The following is a 19,209-nucleotide window of genomic DNA, read 5'->3' as shown; positions in this document are numbered from 1 at the left end:
TCTGAGACAGGGACTCCTCTGAGACAGGGACTCCTCTGAGACAGGGACTCCTCTGAGGCTTTTCTCTCTTTCTTTTGATCCATCCCTTTATCACTCCAATTCTGTCTCTTTCACAGACACATATTCTGTATCTTCCATTCTCTCCCTCCCTAACTCCATTCTCCCTTTTTCTCCCCCCCCCCCTCTGTTTCTCTATCCCTCTCAGTGTATGAGGCATTCAAAGATATCTCTCTGGCTGGCATGTGGTAGAAGTTATCAGTCCATCTCTCCCTCCCTCTAACTCTCTAATCTTCCTTAATCTTCCAGTTCAGAGTGAAGTGAGAATTTGTTTCTCACTCTCTCTCATCAATCTCTTGCACTCTCCCCTCCCTTCCTCCATCTCCCTCTTTCTCTTCTTGTCCCCCTCCCTCATCTAATCTCTCATCTTTCTCGCTCATTTCATTTCTCGTCTCCATTTACTACTTCTCTCTCTCCCCGTATTCTCTCAACACCTCTCTCTCGCTCCCTATTCCTCCCCCTCTCCTTCTCTCCCATCTCCACCCCTCCTTCTCTCTATCAGTCTCTCTCTCTTCTTCCATCTCTTTCTCCCTACAGAGTTGATCAGTGTGTTAACCCAGTCGGTTAACCCTGCAGTGTGTCTTTCTCTGTCACCCATTCACATCCGCTGTGTGGCCCCAGCCAGTCAGAGGGTAAAGACATGATGACTTCCATCCATTCACCATTGTGAATCACTGCACAGGAACAAAAGCACTAGGAAGGGCTAACCTGTCCTCAAAACAAACCCTCTGTTGCCAGGCTACCAGGGAGCAGTGATGAAAGAGAATGAACAGAATAATAATAGAGGTCCTAACCAGATGATGTCCACTACAGAGGGTCTTTCGACAACAGAGACACACACAGGAAATACTGTTTTTTACAATATGCCAGGCTCTCCAACTAAAACCTGTCTTTGTATTGTGCAATTGTAACACGGCACTGTTTTTTTCAGACTTTGACCCGATTTAATTGCTTTTAATAGAAAAAAAACATAAATCACAGGTTCACTGATAATGTTTATGCTGTATGTCAAGGACAGGTGTAGTTTTGCATCATTATCCACTGACAACGTGTCCAAGAAGGAACAGCTTGCAGAAGGTGTTGGTTTTAACACCGTTAACACTTCCTACACAGCATAAATACTCAAGCATGGTTTTCCCTTTTTCTGAGATTGACCGAAGTGAGGCCTCAATCAAGGTTTGTATTGTACAAAATATACCATCTTTAGCTACAGTAAGGAATGTACAGAATGAGCTGCACTTTGCAGGAGGAAGAGAAAATGAAATGATAAGGAGGAGAAGGATGGATAAGTGGAGAGGAAGAGGGGGGATCAACTGCTTGGTGCTGATTAGGTAGTGGATGAATGCTGGGTCAGGTAGTTTAATCATGATTGGATTTGCTCGGCATATTGTTTTCAGTGGTAATAGAGTATATATTGAGCAGTGGAGGCTCCTCAGGGAAGGAAGGGGAGGACCATCCAACTCAGTGAATTTCAGAAAATAAATAAATAATGAAACGTTAAAAAAGTTAGCTTTTTTATATATATTTACTAGTGATGCACAGATACGACATTTTGGCCGATACTGATATCTGATATTTCCTTGCCAAAAAAACCATACCAATAATCGATATTTAAGATTTTAGCAGCCTTTTAACGCGTTCTAGTACAGCTAAATTGTCACAAACTCCTGGAGTGGTGGGTGCAGAGTCAAATGCAGAGAGCAGAGGATACTGGGGAAACCGACTTTATTAGGATTCCCAAAACGAACGGCCAAAACAGCGGGCGAAAAATCGACAGAAAATAGCCCACAGGGCACAAATGGGCAGGAACACAACACGCACAACCTGACTAACAGAAAAACAATCCCACACAAAAATAGGCGGGCCTAACAGGCTTAAATAGACATAAATCAAGAAACAAAATAAGAGACAGGTGCAACAAATAAGACCAAACAAACAGAAAAGGAAAAGGGGATCGGTGGCGACTAGTAGACCGGCGACGCCGAGCGCCGCCCGAACAGGCAGGGGAGCCACCTTCGGTGGGAGTCGTGACATAAATAGTTAACACACACATGGACGCAGCGGTCTAAGGCACTGCATCTCAGTGCAAGAGGCGTCACTACAGTCCCTGGTTCGAATCCAGGCTGTATCACATCCGGCCGTGATTGGGAGTTCCATAGGGAGGCGCACAATTGGCCTAACGTCATCCAGGCCGTCATTGTAAATAAGAATTTGTTCTTAACTGACTTGCCTAGTCAAATAAAGGTTACACACACATACCATATTGGCATTTATGTATGTCCCCATTATCAGTAAAACAGAATCAAAACCTATTTATTTCACTTACTTGTTACTTTGTTTACTTACTTACTGTTTCTTTGTTCATTTGTTCAGTTGTTTCATTCTCAAACAGGATTTCTATGGAACGCCATTTGGGCCTTTGCGTGTCAAAAAAGATACATGTCAAATAACACTATTTGAAGTGTCAAATAACACTTTGACGTGTCAAATTAGCTTGATGACCAATCAGGACCTGAATACGACGGCACGTCTCATAATAATTTAACGCGTTTATTCATTTTTTACGTAGTTACTACACATTGATTACACTCACTCGTATTTCATGTCACAACGATTCATCGATACATATGCTATGATGCTGGTAAAGTTGTCTCGCACATCTACAAGTGCTGGTCATAAAAAAAGGTAGCTAGCTCATAGATGCAAACAATGTTCTTCCCCAAAAACATAGCAAAACGGCATAATCTGTTTCAGTAGCTATAGTTAGCTAGCTAACTATATAGCTAGGTGTTATCATCTAAAATAACCCTCATGCATAAGACAGTTCTTATTTGATTAATGGTGGTCGGAACCATCTATGTGAAGCTAGCCACAATAAGGATTAGCCACAATCGTGGACTTTGCGGTTAGCCTTCAAAATAAAAGTATGGCATAATTCTTCTATTTGTATTCATTTGCATCACTGTCAATGGCGTACTTTATTTTGAAGGCAAACCGCAAATTCCACTATTGTGCCTAGCTTCACAACACATAACCCAGTCCGGTCGAGCCTCACTAGCCAGATGAAGCTAGCTGGCTGCTTTTAACAATAGCTTTGGGCAACAGGGTTAAGAAGCTCGCTAGCTATTTATTTTTATGATCGGAAGTTCAATTTCAAAAGGCGAACAACAAGTTAAGACCTAGCTAATACTTACTCACAAGGATTCCTAAGTCATTGCTAAGAATAATGAAAATGACTGCAGTTTATACTGGTCATTGTTTTCAGGCTAGTTGTATTGGTGCTAGCTAGCTAAAGCTAGCTACCCCAGAAGTTGCAGTTGAACAAATGATGCTTTATTACCAACGTGGTATTGTAAGCACATAGTTCGTGGCCGGTGTTTGCTTGTTTGCAGACTTTTTTGTACAGCTTTAACAGTGCTACTGTATCTTTTTTGACAAAGACCCAAACGGTGTTCCATAGTATGTATGTTGTGAAGATAATAGCATTGATGCTATACTGTGTAACTCCGGTAGGGCAACATCTGAAAAATAGCCCACGTGCTAATGTGTACCGGTGCTCGACCCGTCGGCGAAAGCCAACATCACCCACGACAGAGAATGGTTGTTTGTCAAGGTCAATGAATTCCATTATCTTGGCTTTAATGGATTAGCCTTTGACTTGTCTCACTGAAATGCTCTTACTCTTTCAAATGACTGCTCGACTTGTTGACTGCTCGATCCACACAGCAGACATTGTCGGCTAGGTTAGGAATGCTGTGTTGCACATCTAGTGCAAAATTTTAAGTGGCGTCATTACATCATGTTATAAGTTATATAGGTATGCACGGTAGCTTTGACATCGGCCTTTACTAGACATCGGACCGATACCGATGTTGCCATTTTTAGTTAATATTGGCCAATTCCGATATCTTGTTGCATCCCTAATATTTTCATCACCAAATACCTGAATAAAACACACTATTTTGCAATGAATGTCTACAGGAGACTCAACAGCACCCTCTAGGGTAGCGCAATGGTGTAGCCGGAGGACAGCTATTTTCCATCTTCCTCTACATTGACTTCAATACAAAACCGAGAAGGCTCATGGTTCTCACCCCCTTCCATAGACCTACATGGTAGTTATGACGACTTCCGGAGGACATCTTCCAACCAATAAAAGATGTTGCAGTATGAACTGACATGTTGTCCATCCAATCAAAGGATCAAAGAATGAACGTAGTACGACACGCGTGATTTCGAAGCTTGGTAAGTTGGTGACATTGTTGGATAAACTGAGACTGAGAGTGAATACTGATAGTTGAGCATTTTTTAAATAATTACATTCAAATAGTTTCTTCAAACTTTGGGAGATGGAGGAGGTAGATTGCATATTGTTTTCTTGGTTTCATAACTTTTTTGTGTCGAGTTAGTTAGCAAGGCAAATTTAAATAAATGACACTAGCAGGTAGTTAGTTAGCTAGCAGAGTGCGGTTTTCTCTGCCAGAATGTCTAACGCTAATGACAATGTAGTGGATTTTTTTGTTGAAGAACCCCTTTCATTGCCCACATCAGATTCAAACTTCTGGGAAAAATCCTCATCGATCATTTAATGGGTGAAGATCTGTGTATTCAAACTGCGTAACACAACAAGAAGGTAAGAAGAAACAGGGTCTCAAGCAGCTTATTGACACTACTGCATTTTTGGGCATGCAAGCGTTGACTTTTACTTAGGGGCACGATTAGAGGGAACTACAAGGAGCATGCAGAGTTAATTGCACGTTACGATGCTTTACTTGCTGAGCATATGGATGTTTCTACTGTCTTCTCTGGGATGTCAAATTCAATTCAGAGTGATTTGATAGCTTCCATCACATCATCCATTAACAGTGAGATGACACAGCAATTTATTAGCACAACGCGCGCTCAAGTAGGCTCCTCAGGTATTTATTTAGCAAATGTGATAACGCATCATCACTCCCAACAGACACCAACAAAAACTCTTTACATAAATGTTGCAGCAACCTAGGCTACACTTAAACATTAGCGATCTGACAGTATGCAGTATGGGATGAAAACAAGACAATTCTTCTGTCTGATTAACTGTAGGCTACTAACAGCAGTGGCTGCAAACAGCCTATGTGCCCTGTCCATCTGGTCAGGGTAACTGATTGGTAACGGTATGTAATTATAGTCCATTTGTTTTGTCAGGAGAAAGTGTGAATGTAATCCAATTTGAATGTATTTTTTAATTTGAGCTGGATAGGCTGCATAGACCTTTTCAATCCAAAATTATTAACTGGAATTAATCAATTAACACAATAGCGATGACATAGACTGCGAGTCCATTTTCTATTAGGGTTACAGTTGCATAGGCCTGCATGATGCAAACACGTATAAAGCAAGCTCAGCCCTGTGACTTCTATTGTCCATCAGTTGTTGCCTCTGTGTCTGTGTAGAGGACACCCCCCTGTTTGACTAGTTTAATATAATTCAGATGAACAAGTCCAAATAAAAAATTACAATTGAAAAAAGTGCAAGGTTGCTGCTGTTTGACAGGGTTTTCATCCTCCCCAGGGCCAGGAGTTTTTCCAGGAGTAAACAAAAAGACATGACCTGATTTAGAAAAAGTGGTCCCATCATAGCCCATATAAAACCTTTTAACCTTTATACAACTGATTAATCACTGTCATACCCTATAGGGTCCGGAGTTTTACCACCACTCTGGGACCTGTGGTGCCATCAGTCTGCTCACAATTGATGATTATCGTCAGATATGTGGATGATCTTGGCTTTATTCAGGAATGTTTCTTGGGCTACTTTCAGTGTCAAGTGGGCAAGATGCGCAGTCTGTGTTTGACTTTGAATTCTGAGGTGTCTGAGTTTAACTTCATGGAGGAACTTGGGAAAGCCTATGATGGCGCTGCTGTAATGGAATGTACATGCTATTTGTATTTACAGCTAAGTACCCTCCTGTTCCCTGATTAAGGGGTGATGACAATTCCACTGCACTACCAGTGTCAACTCTCTCCTGACATGAACTGAAGCCATGTCTCATGTGCCCTCTCATCCACTGGCGCATTGAAGGTGTCCTCTCCGAGCACTGTGAGTAGCCCTGCACATTTTATCTCCTTATTGTATGTAGAGTCCATCACATACACAATCACATTAATACACATAAATGATTTGACTCCTTTCTTGGACTAACTCATTCTGATCTCTTTTGTCTAACTGTGTAGTGTTATTGTTTTTTATCTTCCAAGTCAAATCCTGTGCTGCCCTCAGTGTGAGAGTTGAGCTCTTCTCCAACACCATCCATGCATGATGAGCCTGTCCTGCACTGAAGCCTATGAAGACCTCAACCCCTGTTCTGCACTGAAGTCAAGCCTCTGAACACCTCAACTCATGCCTCATACCCTCATTCAATCACTGCGGTGATCCCTTCCCAACACTGTGTAAGTAACCCAGTAGCCTAGTGGTTAGAGCGTTGGACTAGTAACCGGAAGGTTGCGAGTTCAAACCCCCGAGCTGACAAGGTACAAATTTGTCGTTCTGCCCCTGAACAGGCAGTTAACCCACTGTTCCCAGGCCGTCATTGAAAATAAGAATGTGTTCTTAACTGACTTGCCTGGTTAAATAAAGGTAAAATAAAATTCCCGTTCCCCATAATATTTTACCATAAATGTCTTTATTAAACGTTTTAAGTCTTTAACAATTTTTGAAAAATGTATTTTGTCATCTTTGTGCGGTCCGTGCCTATACTGTGGGACTCCCATCATCCTCCCAAATGTGTCATGTCACCAGCCTCCACTGATCTCCCCAATGGGATTGTGTGTGTTTTAAGTGGCTGCTAGAGTTGATTGTGCTGAAATGAACTATATAGGCAACATTATTATGCATACAACAAACCTTAGGAAATCACATTCAACTATTAGGATGTGTAACACTAATGACATTGATTGGCGTAATAGCAGCAACACTGGCGCAGGCACGAAAACAATGGGAGGTCAGTTATATTCCTTGTTATTATTATTTAATATTATTACATCCCTGCTGGCCAGAGTGAGAGAGTGAGACGTGGGGTGCCACTGTTCATGACGCTGATGGGAGCGCTACTATCGGCCCATTAATCCCAGTAATTGGCAAACATTCTATTGGGACGACCCTGTCCTCTGTTGCCACGGAATCCTAGACAGACTGGGACACCTTCCCAGCAGCAGCTTGTTTTGTTTATGTCTGAAATTGACTTTGCAAACAGGCTGCAGAGAGAGAGATAGAGAGAGAGAGTCTGCCGGTTCACTCTCAGCTATAATATGGCAATAGCCGGTTCAATTCTCTCTGGAATAACTCTGCTATATCTACAATCAAGGCAATTAACCTGGATTCCTCTTGTGAGATTCCAGCTGTGTGGAGGGCTACGTGTAAAGATGTAACCTAGCAAAGTCTCTCTGATAAAGGGCATCAGCTCAGCCAATCAGCAACGCATTGTAATCACGTTTCACACTGTGCTAATCACTTCAGCTTAATTTATCATTGGTATGAAAACAGTCTTATACGCTATTAACAGAGAGTAAGGGAGAGAGGGGATAGAGGGAGATGGGGACAGGGAGGGAGGGAGAGAAACAAAATAGGGATGAGGATGACGGGAACGCAAGAGAGAGCAGGATAATAATGACTTGAGAGAGAGACAAAGAGCCAGAGAGAAAGAGAGCAACAGCTGAGGAAAACTTGAAGAGAGAAGAGGGAAAAATAGAGGAATATTGTGTACATAAAAAAATAACTCTCACTCTTCTAAAACCACACTAATTCAATCTGGGGAATCCAGTGAAGTGACTGAGCTCACCCTCCCTCCATCCCTCTGTCATCTTTGTCATTTCAAAATAGAGCTCAGAGAAACTCCTAATCCTCTTTCTGATACCGACACTGCACAGCACAGAGGCAGATAGATCGAGATATATATATATATATATATATATATATATATATATATATATATACACTACCGTTCAAAGGTTTGGGGTCACTTAGAAACTTTCTTGTTTTTTAAAGAAAAGCAAATTTTTTGTCCATTAAAATAACATCAAATTGATCAGAAATGTTGTAAATGACAGTTGTAGCTGGAAACAGCAGATTTCTTTATGGAATATCTACATATATCTAGGCATACAGAGGCCAATTATCAGCAACCATCACTCCTGTGTTCCAATGGCATGTTGTGTTAGCTAATCCAAGTTTATAATTTTAAAATGCGAATTAATCATTAGAAAACCCTTTTGCAATTATGTTAGGACAGCTGAAAACTGTTGTGCTGATTAAAGAAGCAATAAAACTGGCCTTCTTTAGACTAGTTGAGTATCTGGAGCATCAGCATTTGTGGGTTCTATTACAGGCTCAAAATGGCCAGAAACAAAGACCGTTCTTCTGAAACTCACCAGTCTATTCTTGTTCTGAGAAATGAAGGCTATTCCATGCGAGAAATTGCCAAGAAACTAAAGATCTCGTACAACGCTGTGTACTATTCCCTTCACAGAGCAGCGCAAACTGGCTCTAATCAATGCGGAAAAGTTTAAGTTTGAAAGTTTCTTCAAGTGCAGTCGCAAAAACCATCAAGTGCTATGATGAAACTGGCTCTCATGATGACCGCCACAGGAATGGAAGACTCAAGAGTTACCTCTGCTGCAGAGGATATGTTCATTAGAGTTAACAGCCTCAGAAATTGCAGTCCAAATAAATGCTTCACAGAGTTCAAGTAACAGACACATCTCAACATCAACTGTCCAGAAGAGACTGTGTGAATCAGGCATTCGTGGTCGAATTGCTGCAAGAAAACCACTACTAAAGGACATCAATAAAAAGAAGAGACTTGCTTGAGCCAAGAAACATGAGCAATGGACAGTAGACCAGTGGTAAAGCATGGTGGAGGAGGTGTTATGGTGTGGGGGTGCTTTGCTGGTGACAATGTCTGTGATTTATTTAGAATTCAAGGCACATTTAACCAGCATGGCTACCACAGCATTCTGCAGCAATACGCCATACCATCTGGTTTGGGCTTAGTGGGACTATCATGTGTTTTTCAACAGTACAATGACCCAACACACCTCCAGGCTGTGCAAGGGCTATTTTACCAAAGAGAGGGATGGAGTGCTGCATCCGATAACCTGGCCTCCACAATCCTTGACCTCAACCCAATTGAGATGGTTTGGGATGAGTCGGACCGCAGAGTGAAGGAAAAGCAGCCAACAAGTGCTCAGCATACTCCTTCCAAGTGAAGCTGTTTGAGAGAATGCCAAGAGTGTGCAAAGATGTCATCAAGGCAAATGTTGGCTATTTGAAGAATCTCAAACAAAAACCCTTGAATGAGTAGGTGTTCTAAAACTTTAGACCGGTTGTGTGTGTATGTGTGTGTGTGTGTGTGTGTGTGTGTGTGTGTGTGTGTGTGTGTGTGTGTGTGTGTGTGTGTGTGTGTGTGTGTGTGTATAGATGGACAGGAAAGGGGGGAATAACTGAGGATTGTGTCGTATTTGAACTCCATCTATTGGTTGCATTCCTTGACAAGTTCCTCTTTAATTTAAACGAAATACTCCACACTTTAAAACCCTTCTTCTGATTAACACTCTGATCTGCCCCCCCCCCCTAAAAAGTTATTTTTTATTAAAAAACTTTTGTGATTTTTACTACAAAATCCCTTAATTAAAAAAAACCAAATGAACAATGGTGTGATATTGAGGCAAACCCCTACTTTGCTCATTAGCTGTTGGTTAATTGATCCGAACTGCAATGTTTACCAGAGGGACACTAAAGATGAAAACATTCTAATTTGACCTACTTAATTGCACCTCTTTAAAGATTGGGGACGAAAGGGAACAGTTTGATTTTCAAGATCATAGGAAAGTGGAATTTTAAAGCTTTTAAATTCTCTCTGGGTCTGTTTGTTCCCTGTATAGAATTAGTCTGTTAATTGTGGACTGATCAAATGCTGATGAACTGCTGGTTGAAGTAACTGGATATGACTTGAATAAAAATATTATTTAAAAAAAGGAAATATAAAACAAATTCAATTGAAATTGCTGATGGTCAAGTGTCAATGTCGTCCAGTCAAGTACCCACGCTCGACCTCCATTCAGCCTCATCATAGGCCAGACATGGCCTGTCCATCATATCTCCATTATCCCAAAATACATTACAGTAACATCTGCACACTGCTAACTCATCTGTTACCAGAGCTAAACCAAGTCCAATCTCAACTTCCTCTGTATTTTCAACCACCTTTTCACTTATTTTTACTTCATTTATTCTTAAGGGTTTCAAGCAGCAAAGAAAAACACTGGGTTTTTGTGAGCAATCTTTCAAATGATTAGTACATGTAAACAGCTGAATCAGATTTCCAGAGGTGTATTTGATCTGCACATGTGCCAGCACCAGTAGTGCAAGCCTCCCTCTTACCCCGTGAGTGAAGTGAGTTCGGAAAAACTGAAAGTATGCATTTAACAAATAGTTTTCACATACAAACGATATGTCTGAACACAGAATAAAACAGGCTGGTCACTATGGTAGAAAATGTATTTTGATTGCTGATTTTCCTACCAGGTAGCCTGATTTCATGTAAACAGTATGTAACTGTTTTAAACAAACTATTATAGCAACCTTTCCACAATAATCATGTTATTGTGTGCATGTAACTGTGATCATTGAGTATCTCAAGTTGAAGGCAGACTCGGGTACTGCAGGCTGCCATGAGCAACTAAATGATCCTTTTAACTTCTGTGTGCGATTGTAAAATAATCGGTTCATGGACTTACATCTGGCTTATTAGAAGCAATTATTGGTACCATGACTGTCTTCTAAAAATATAGATATTTACAGGAAGATTGACCACGTAGATTGTAATTTTTCCAGTTACTATAATGGGGATCCTGTTTTCTACAAACAATTCCTGCACCACTTGACCGGTGGTCAACCTTGAACTCCCGTGGTTTCAGTGAGAGAGGGTGGTTGTTCTCCCTGCTGAAACTATTGTATTTCTTGGCATTCATTATACATCTTCTTCTGTAAGGCCAAAGTAAAATGTGAATTCCAGTGAGATGATAGGGCCTAGGAGGGCACAACCTTGCATGGTGGTAAAGGGCCAAAGGCCACACCCTTTCATGCAATGACATTCCCATTAACATCGTCCCATATAACAATCGTTTCCATGTCAACTTTGAAAGGTCACTCCCATCACCCCGCGTGACCTAGAGTCATAAAATATGGTACCTAGATCTCTTTCCTAAAGGTGTCCGCATACATAAGTTCAGTTTGCTCCTAGCAGACCTTGGCAAGGTGAATAAAATGTATGTGCTTGCATATTCCCCAAAGCAGAAATATTACTGTTGTTTGTCTCTCTTAAGCCACCGTAGCAATAACATTGCCAGAAACACTCTTCAAAAAAAGATATATCAAGAAATCTGTCAATAATTGTCGATTTTGCTGAGGAGGTCTTAGTCGTGCAATTTTACATCTAACTAAGATGTTTGGGGCAGTATTTCTAAAGTAAAAAAATGTGCATAAAAGCTAGTCGCCTCTCGTTGAAATACAACAAACACTTCATGTTCCCACTCCTATTAGCAATATTAGGAGAGGTGCACAATCACTAATGGAGGGGCGTACACTTTAGCTACCGAACTTTGACTTGACTCAAGAAAAACATTTGTGTGCACGAAGACCAAAACGAACAATAAGCTCCACAAAATCTGTGCAGAATATATGCGCAAACTGTTTCAATGGAGAAGCATAGAGTAAGACTTACAAAGTTCGTATTTGCCTCAAAGACCCATAAGGTCTGCCATGATGGATATTTCGCCATTTTGAATTTTGTGTGAAAAAACAAAATCTCATTTGGAACCACTGGGCCGATCTGAATGAAACTTGATATATAGCAGCTATGGGACCAAGGCCTCTCAAGGCAATATTTTCCAGGCTAGTAAATGCTATAAACCAATGAACATTCAAGTGGGTGTGAGCTGGCACATAAATGCATATAAACCAATGAACATTCAAGTGGGTGTGAGCTGGCACATAAATGCATATAAATCAAATACTGCCAAGACTCAACATGTAATAACACTGTCAAGACTCTACATGTAATAACACTGTCAAGACTCAACATGTAATAACACTGTCAAGACTCTACATGTAATAACACTGTCAAGACTCAACATGTAATAACACTGTCAAGACTCTACATGTAATAACACTGTCAAGACTCTACATGTAATAACACTGTCAAGACTCTACATGTAATAACACTGTCAAGACTTAACATGTAATAACACTGTCAAGACTCAACATGTAATAACACTGCCAAGACTCTACATGTAATGACACTGTCAAGACTCAACATGTAATAACACTGTCAAGACTCTACATGTAATAACACTGTCAAGACTTAACATGTAATGACACTGTCAAGACTCTACATGTAATAACACTGTCAAGACTCAACATGTAATAACACTGTCAAGACTCTACATGTAATGACACTGTCAAGACTCAACATGTAATAACACTGTCAAGACTCAACATGTAATAACACTGTCAAGACTCAACATGTAATAACACTGCCAAGACTCTACATGTAATGACACTGTCAAGACTTAACATGTAATGACACTGTCAAGACTTAACATGTAATGACACTGTCAAGACTTAACATGTAATGACACTGTCAAGACTTAACATGTAATGACACTGTCAAGACTCAACATGTAATAACACTGTCAAGACTCAACATGTAATAACACTGCCAAGACTCTACATGTAATGACACTGTCAAGACTCTACATGTAATAACACTGTCAAGACTTAACATGTAATGACACTGTCAAGACTCTACATGTAATAACACTGCCAAGACTCTACATGTAATGACACTGTCAAGACTCTACATGTAATAACACTGTCAAGACTTAACATGTAATGACACTGTCAAGACTCAACATGTAATGACACTGTCAAGACTTAACATGTAATGACACTGTCAAGACTTAACATGTAATGACACTGTCAAGACTCTACATGTAATGACACTGTCAAGACTTAACATGTAATGACACTGTCAAGACTCTACATGTAATAACACTGTCAAGACTTAACATGTAATGACACTGTCAAGACTCTACATGTAATGACACTGTCAAGACTCTACATGTAATAACACTGTCAAGACTCTACATGTAATGACACTGTCAAGACTTAACATGTAATGACACTGTCAAGACTTAACATGTAATGACACTGTCAAGACTTAACATGTAATGACACTGTCAAGACTTAACATGTAATGACACTGTCAAGACTTAACATGTAATGACACTGTCAAGACTCTACATGTAATGACACTGTCAAGACTTAACATGTAATGACACTGTCAAGACTTAACATGTAATGACACTGTCAAGACTTAACATGTAATGACACTGTCAAGACTCTACATGTAATGACACTGTCAAGACTTAACATGTAATGACACTGTCAAGACTTAACATGTAATGACACTGTCAAGACTCTACATGTAATGACACTGTCAAGACTTAACATGTAATGACACTGTCAAGACTTAACATGTAATGACACTGCCAAGACTCAACATGTAATGACACTGTCAAGACTTAACATGTAATGACACTGTCAAGACTTAACATGTAATAACACTGTCAAGACTCTACATGTAATGACACTGTCAAGACTCTACATGTAATAACACTGTCAAGACTCTACATGTAATAACACTGTCAAGACTCTACATGTAATAACACTGTCAAGACTCTACATGTAATAACACTGTCAAGACTTAACATGTAATGACACTGTCAAGACTCTACATGTAATGACACTGTCAAGACTCTACATGTAATAACATGTTTGAGCTAGAGTCCTAAAATATATACACAATTTGGTTCCAGTCAGTCCAGCGGTTCTGGAGAAAAATATGTTTCAAGTAGTCAACATAACTAAAACATATCCAAAATACATGAAAAGCATAATGCATGATCTGATCAATGTTGAGTTCTAATATTTGGCAAGAGTGGTAAGGAGTACAGAAGTAGCTCATCCTAGGGGGCAATGTGTCCAATGTTTCCTGATGGTGGTGCGAGGGGCCAAAGCTTTTTTATTATTTCTCTCTCATCCTTGTCTTTGAACCTCTCTGTTTCTCTCGGTCTCATCTCAGGTCAAAGGGCTTTTAATGAAGAGCTGCTCTCCAGAAAACATCGCTAGCACATCGTCCCTGGGCCATCTCGCCATACAGTCCCTATGAAAAATGCAGGGTCGGTGTTGTAGCCAGCAGAGAGCTCCCGCCTGTGCTGTCACTCGCCTTGCCCACAGGTCCACACCAAAGTAGCCTGTGTTTTCTTCCTTCCTCTGCAGCACTGGAACAACACACATTATCACATCATCAATATTCATCCTTGTCTCTCTCCTGTCCCCTCTTCTCCAGGTCTGCTCACATGTATCCATCATCTCTCCCCATTTTTACCTTCCCTTTCCACTTCCACAGTGCCTTCTACCGTCTTCCCTTCTCCCCTCCCGCTGTCTGTACCCTCCATCTCTCTCCCCTCCATCTCTCTCCCCTCCATCGCTCCTGCTCCTCTCCTCTGATTGAGGTGGGTTTGGACCTTAATGAATGTATGCATGGAGCTGCCGATGCCAAAAAAATGATTCCTCCGCTTTTTTTTTGCTAAGAAAGGGCATCTGAAGCCATTTGTGATGCAAATGTGACTGATGATCTGGCTAGCGTGATCCTTAGCATGTTTGAAGGCATTGTTAGTATGTTCTGTGCTATGCTGTGACAGATTAGCGGCTTTGCACATGTAGCCCTTGCCCCGTTAAATCTGGTCTGTCAAAATGGGCAAGCCATGGATTTACTGACTGACAAAAATAAGTACAAGCGTACACACACGCACACACACAGAGCCACATACATACACACACAGAGAGCCATGTACACACACACACACACACACACACACACACACACACACACACACACACACACACACACGCTAGACGGTGGGCTGTGAGAATCCACCTCTACTCTCCCTCTAGAGCCAGAGAGTTTGTAGAGCAGCTTGTTTTATTGTATTTCCAGCTTGTAACAAATCCTACTATCATGAAAAAATCCACACTGTCTCCCTAGATTTAGTCGAAGCATTTACCTGCCTCCATTTTCTCCCATAAAAGCTCTCCACTAACAAAAACAGCCGCAGAGTATTTTTCTTTCCTCTTTAGCCCCAGACTCCTTTTCTCCTTCACAACCTTCCTCCCTCTCCAGTTGAACATCTTCAATTATTTAATCATCTCTAAACCATAAAAATGTTTTAATTGTCCATACGGGTCTCCTTCTCGCCCCAGCAGTCACCTACAGACAGTCAGTAGCTAGCAGAGTAGTCTGGTCTGGTCTAGGGCCAGTAGCTTTCACACGTCTTTGATCTCTCTCTATCGGGTCGACAGGCTTTCATTCAATTAGGCCCAGTGTTGTTGTTATCCCTAATAATAGAGCCCCTCCACCTTCCTCGGCACCCTGTCACCATCTCACTCATCACAGCCACTGTCCCCCATCTCCTCATCTCCATCTCAGCAATCAGCCCTCTTATTACTATCATCACTACCAGGGGAGAGAATGAAGGAGAGGAGATACAGGGAGATGGGGGAGTGGGGCTGGGTGGCTGGAGGGAGAGGAGGCGATATAGGGGGAGTGGGGCTGGGTGGATGGATGGATGGAGAGGAGGGAGAGGAGGAGATATGGGGGAGTGGGGCTGGGTGGATATAGGGAGAGGAGGAGATATAGGGGGAGTGGGGTTGGGTGGATGGATGGATGGAGAGGAGGGGGGAGAGGAGGAGATATAGGGGGAGTGGGGCTGGGTGGATAGAGGGAGAGGAGGAGGAAATATGGGGGAGTGAGGCTGAGTGGATTGATGGAGAAAATGAGAGAGAGGAGGGAGAGGAGATATAGGGAGATGGGGGAGTGGGGCTGGGTGGATGGGATGGATGGAGGGAGGGAGAGGAGTATATATGGGGGAGTGGGGCTAGGTGGATGGAGGGAGATGAGGAGGGAGAGGAGTAGATACAGGGGGATGGGGGGAGTGAGGCTGGGTGGATGGAGGGAGAGGAGGAGATATGGGGGAGTGGGGCTAGGTGGATGGATGGAGAGGAGGAGGAAATATGGGGGAGTGAGGCTGAGTGGATTGATGGAGAAAATGAGGAGAGGAGATATAGGGAGATGGGGGAGTGGGGCTGGGTGGATGGAGGGAGAGGAGTAGATACATGGGGATGGGGGGAGTGAGGCTGGGTGGATGGAGGGAGAAGAGGAGGGAGAGGAGTAGATATGGGGGAGTGGGGCTAGGTGGATGGAGGGAGGGAGAGGAGGAGGGAGAGGAGTAGATACAGGGGGATGGGGGGAGTGAGGCTGGGTGGATGGAGGGAGAGGAGGAGGAGGGAGAAGAGCAGATATGGGGGAGTGGGGCTAGGTGGATGGAGGGAGAGGAGTAGATACAAGGGGATGGGGGAGTGGGGCTGGGTGGATGGATGGAGAGCCTGAGGAAAAGAGTGAGAGAGAGATGGAGAGGAAGTCGGTGGAGGAGAGAGATAGAGGAGGCGGATTTGTGAGTATGCGTATGTGTGTGTGTGTCAGGAGAATGAGAGCGGCAGGGAGCAGAGAATGGGTAAGGGTAGACTGCTGCAGACCCCTGAAGGCTGTTGTCACATTTTGAATCCAGGACGACGTACACTGACATGAATGTAATTGGTGAAAACTAGCTTGAAATGACCAGTTTTGTGGATTGGAGAAAATGGAGTAGTTCTCTCTGCATTTCTTTCTTTCTCCATTCTTTCCCTCCTTCATTCTCACATCTCTTTTCATCTCTCTTCTTAATTCATCAACCTTCTCTCGCTTTATGAATCTCTCTTTCTATTCCTTGCTCAACAGTTCATCTTTCTCTCCCTCTCTTTCTCCCTGTCATCTCAATATATTATCATAACAGTGTGGTTAGTAAATATGAAACCAGACTAGGGCTGTTGCGGTGACCGTATTACCGCCACACAGCCAGTCATGAGTCATGACTGCAGTAAAATGCTACGTTACTGTTGAGTCCCGGTGATCTCCTTTGTGCACTCTGGACATGTTTTGGTAGTACCCAACTTGCTAACAACCATCAGGTCCTAATGGCCTGGTACTCAGGGATCTATTGTCCCTCTAACCATTCTGACATCAATGTAAATGCAATCGCATATCACATCAAACACTTATCATCAAAACAGTATGTGTTTCTCAAACTCACCTCACTGTGATCAATTTGGAGAAAGAAGTTCAACAGCAGGTTGAAACAGTGTAAAACATGATCGTTGTGGATGTTGTTTCAAAGCTAAACACAACAAAATGGACAACGCTTTCTAAGGTGATGATTCATTCAAAACACACATAAACATATTAGAGCTTATGCATACTCAAAGGCTTATGAGCCCAAGCCCGCAAAAAAAGAAAGAATGAAAATTATAATTGTGCCGTTATACAATGTATAGCCTACAGCATATTACACATTGGCAGAAAAAAATACATAATTTGTCTAGCCTATACTCCAAAATGAAACACATTTGAGAAAATCACCTTTGAGTGTGGACTGCGTTGTTATTCATATTAGATGGAGTGGTTATCTTATGCTACGCTCCAAAATGTCTATCCATGAGTCAGGGAGAGAACTTATAGCATTAGGTGAAGCTGTTGGTTCATTGATTGTGCAGGGCGGCTGACAGAGCTAGCCTACAATTATAGTGAATTTGTATTTGATTTTGAATATCCTAGTAATATGGCTTTTTTTCATAATTAATTGGGTAACACATTACCTTTAGCTTTACAGAATATCTCACTGTGCATTTCCATCTCCTCCTGTCTCTCCTTTATTCTATTCTTGCGCGTGCAGAGTGGCTGTCAACAGTTTGGTGAAATATGTTTCCTTGCGAAAACATCGATGTTCCCGAAGAGATTTCAATTGGTTTCCCAAATGAAGCACTGGGTAGCTGCAGGAACAAGGTTGAAGAGCCCATGGCATACAGAGTTTGGGCAGAATATCACATGTCGCGCAGGGAGATCATGCTCCTCAAACAGTGGTTGATGGGTGGAGTGAAATAAATGTTGTTACATTTATTTCTCAGATGCTCATATTAAGCACATGCTCTGATATAAAACCCAAGTAGCCTACCCAGCATCATTGAAAAACAGACCGTCAAGAAAGCGTGTGGGCTCCATTCTCTATTCCAGTGCATTTGGATGACATGTATTTTCCCCCTGTCCATTTGATAATGGGCAATTCTAAATCAAAAATCATTTGACATATTAGTAAAAACAAGATTAAATTGAGAATAGTCTGATGGGTGGAGAGAACAGCTGTGCAGCCTGAGGCAAGGAACAGAGCGCAAGCTTTTAATGCAACTTTCTCAAATCATCAATAGACTGTAGTCACATCATGCAGCCCATGTATGTTTTGATTTCTGAGACATTCTAAGGTTTGTATCATTCACAACTAATGCTGCCAAATAACTATAACTCTAACATATAGGACCTTTTTCAAATGATCACTTGTACACTCAACATAGCCACTTCACGTGCAAACACTCCGGAATGGGAAAAATATCCATTGCATTTTATTCAGCTAAGTTCAATTATGTTCTTCTTACTATAAAATCATATAATATAGAATAATGGCCCTGGACTTAAGTATATCTTGTCAGCTAAACGAACAAGCCTTCAGCATGGTGCATAGCCAGATAACATACAGTAGGCCAAGTTATATTCACTTCTTCTGAAATATATTTTCTTCATATCATAATGTTTCCTTAGACCTGATTCAAATAAATAATGGATTTATTGTGATGGTGTATAATAAATTGATTTATTCGACTAAATGTAGATGTTGCAAAGGCACGCATGAGCAGGTTGTATGCAACACTGTAACTTTTACATTAAATTACCTCTCTGCCTAATACACCCACCAACCTCTCCCACCGCAAGCCCTGAACATATCTGCCTGCTAATAATGCTCCAATTAGGTGTGTCTTTATACAAAAGAGGAAGAATAAAGTATAGAATATGTAGCTGCGGTTGTTACAGTGTATAAAGGGGAAGCCATGGGAATCAATCTGTCTAAA

At 41.6% G+C, this 19,209-nt stretch overlaps 1 protein-coding gene and 1 long non-coding RNA gene across 5 annotated transcripts in view; one reads left to right on the top strand and one right to left on the bottom strand.

Annotated features, from left to right (window-relative positions):
* LOC109879993 (uncharacterized) overlaps positions 1 to 19,209 on the bottom strand; it is a 240,621-nt gene that overhangs the window by 150,897 nt on the left and 70,515 nt on the right. The window lies entirely within an intron of this gene.
* LOC109882576 (uncharacterized) lies at positions 3,449 to 15,743 on the top strand. 2 transcript variants are annotated; one of them, XR_002254031.2, is made up of 5 exons: positions 3,449 to 4,302; positions 4,609 to 4,690; positions 6,023 to 6,138; positions 6,297 to 6,488; positions 14,240 to 15,743. It is a non-coding gene; the product is annotated as an uncharacterized LOC109882576 (long non-coding RNA). The 2 variants fall into 2 exon arrangements; XR_004206404.1 differs by having other exon boundaries at positions 5,995 to 6,138.

This window comes from Oncorhynchus kisutch, linkage group LG30 (assembly GCF_002021735.2).
Source record: "Oncorhynchus kisutch isolate 150728-3 linkage group LG30, Okis_V2, whole genome shotgun sequence".
Taxonomy (NCBI): domain Eukaryota; kingdom Metazoa; phylum Chordata; class Actinopteri; order Salmoniformes; family Salmonidae; genus Oncorhynchus; species Oncorhynchus kisutch.
This window is presented reverse-complemented; position numbering and strand designations above follow the sequence as displayed.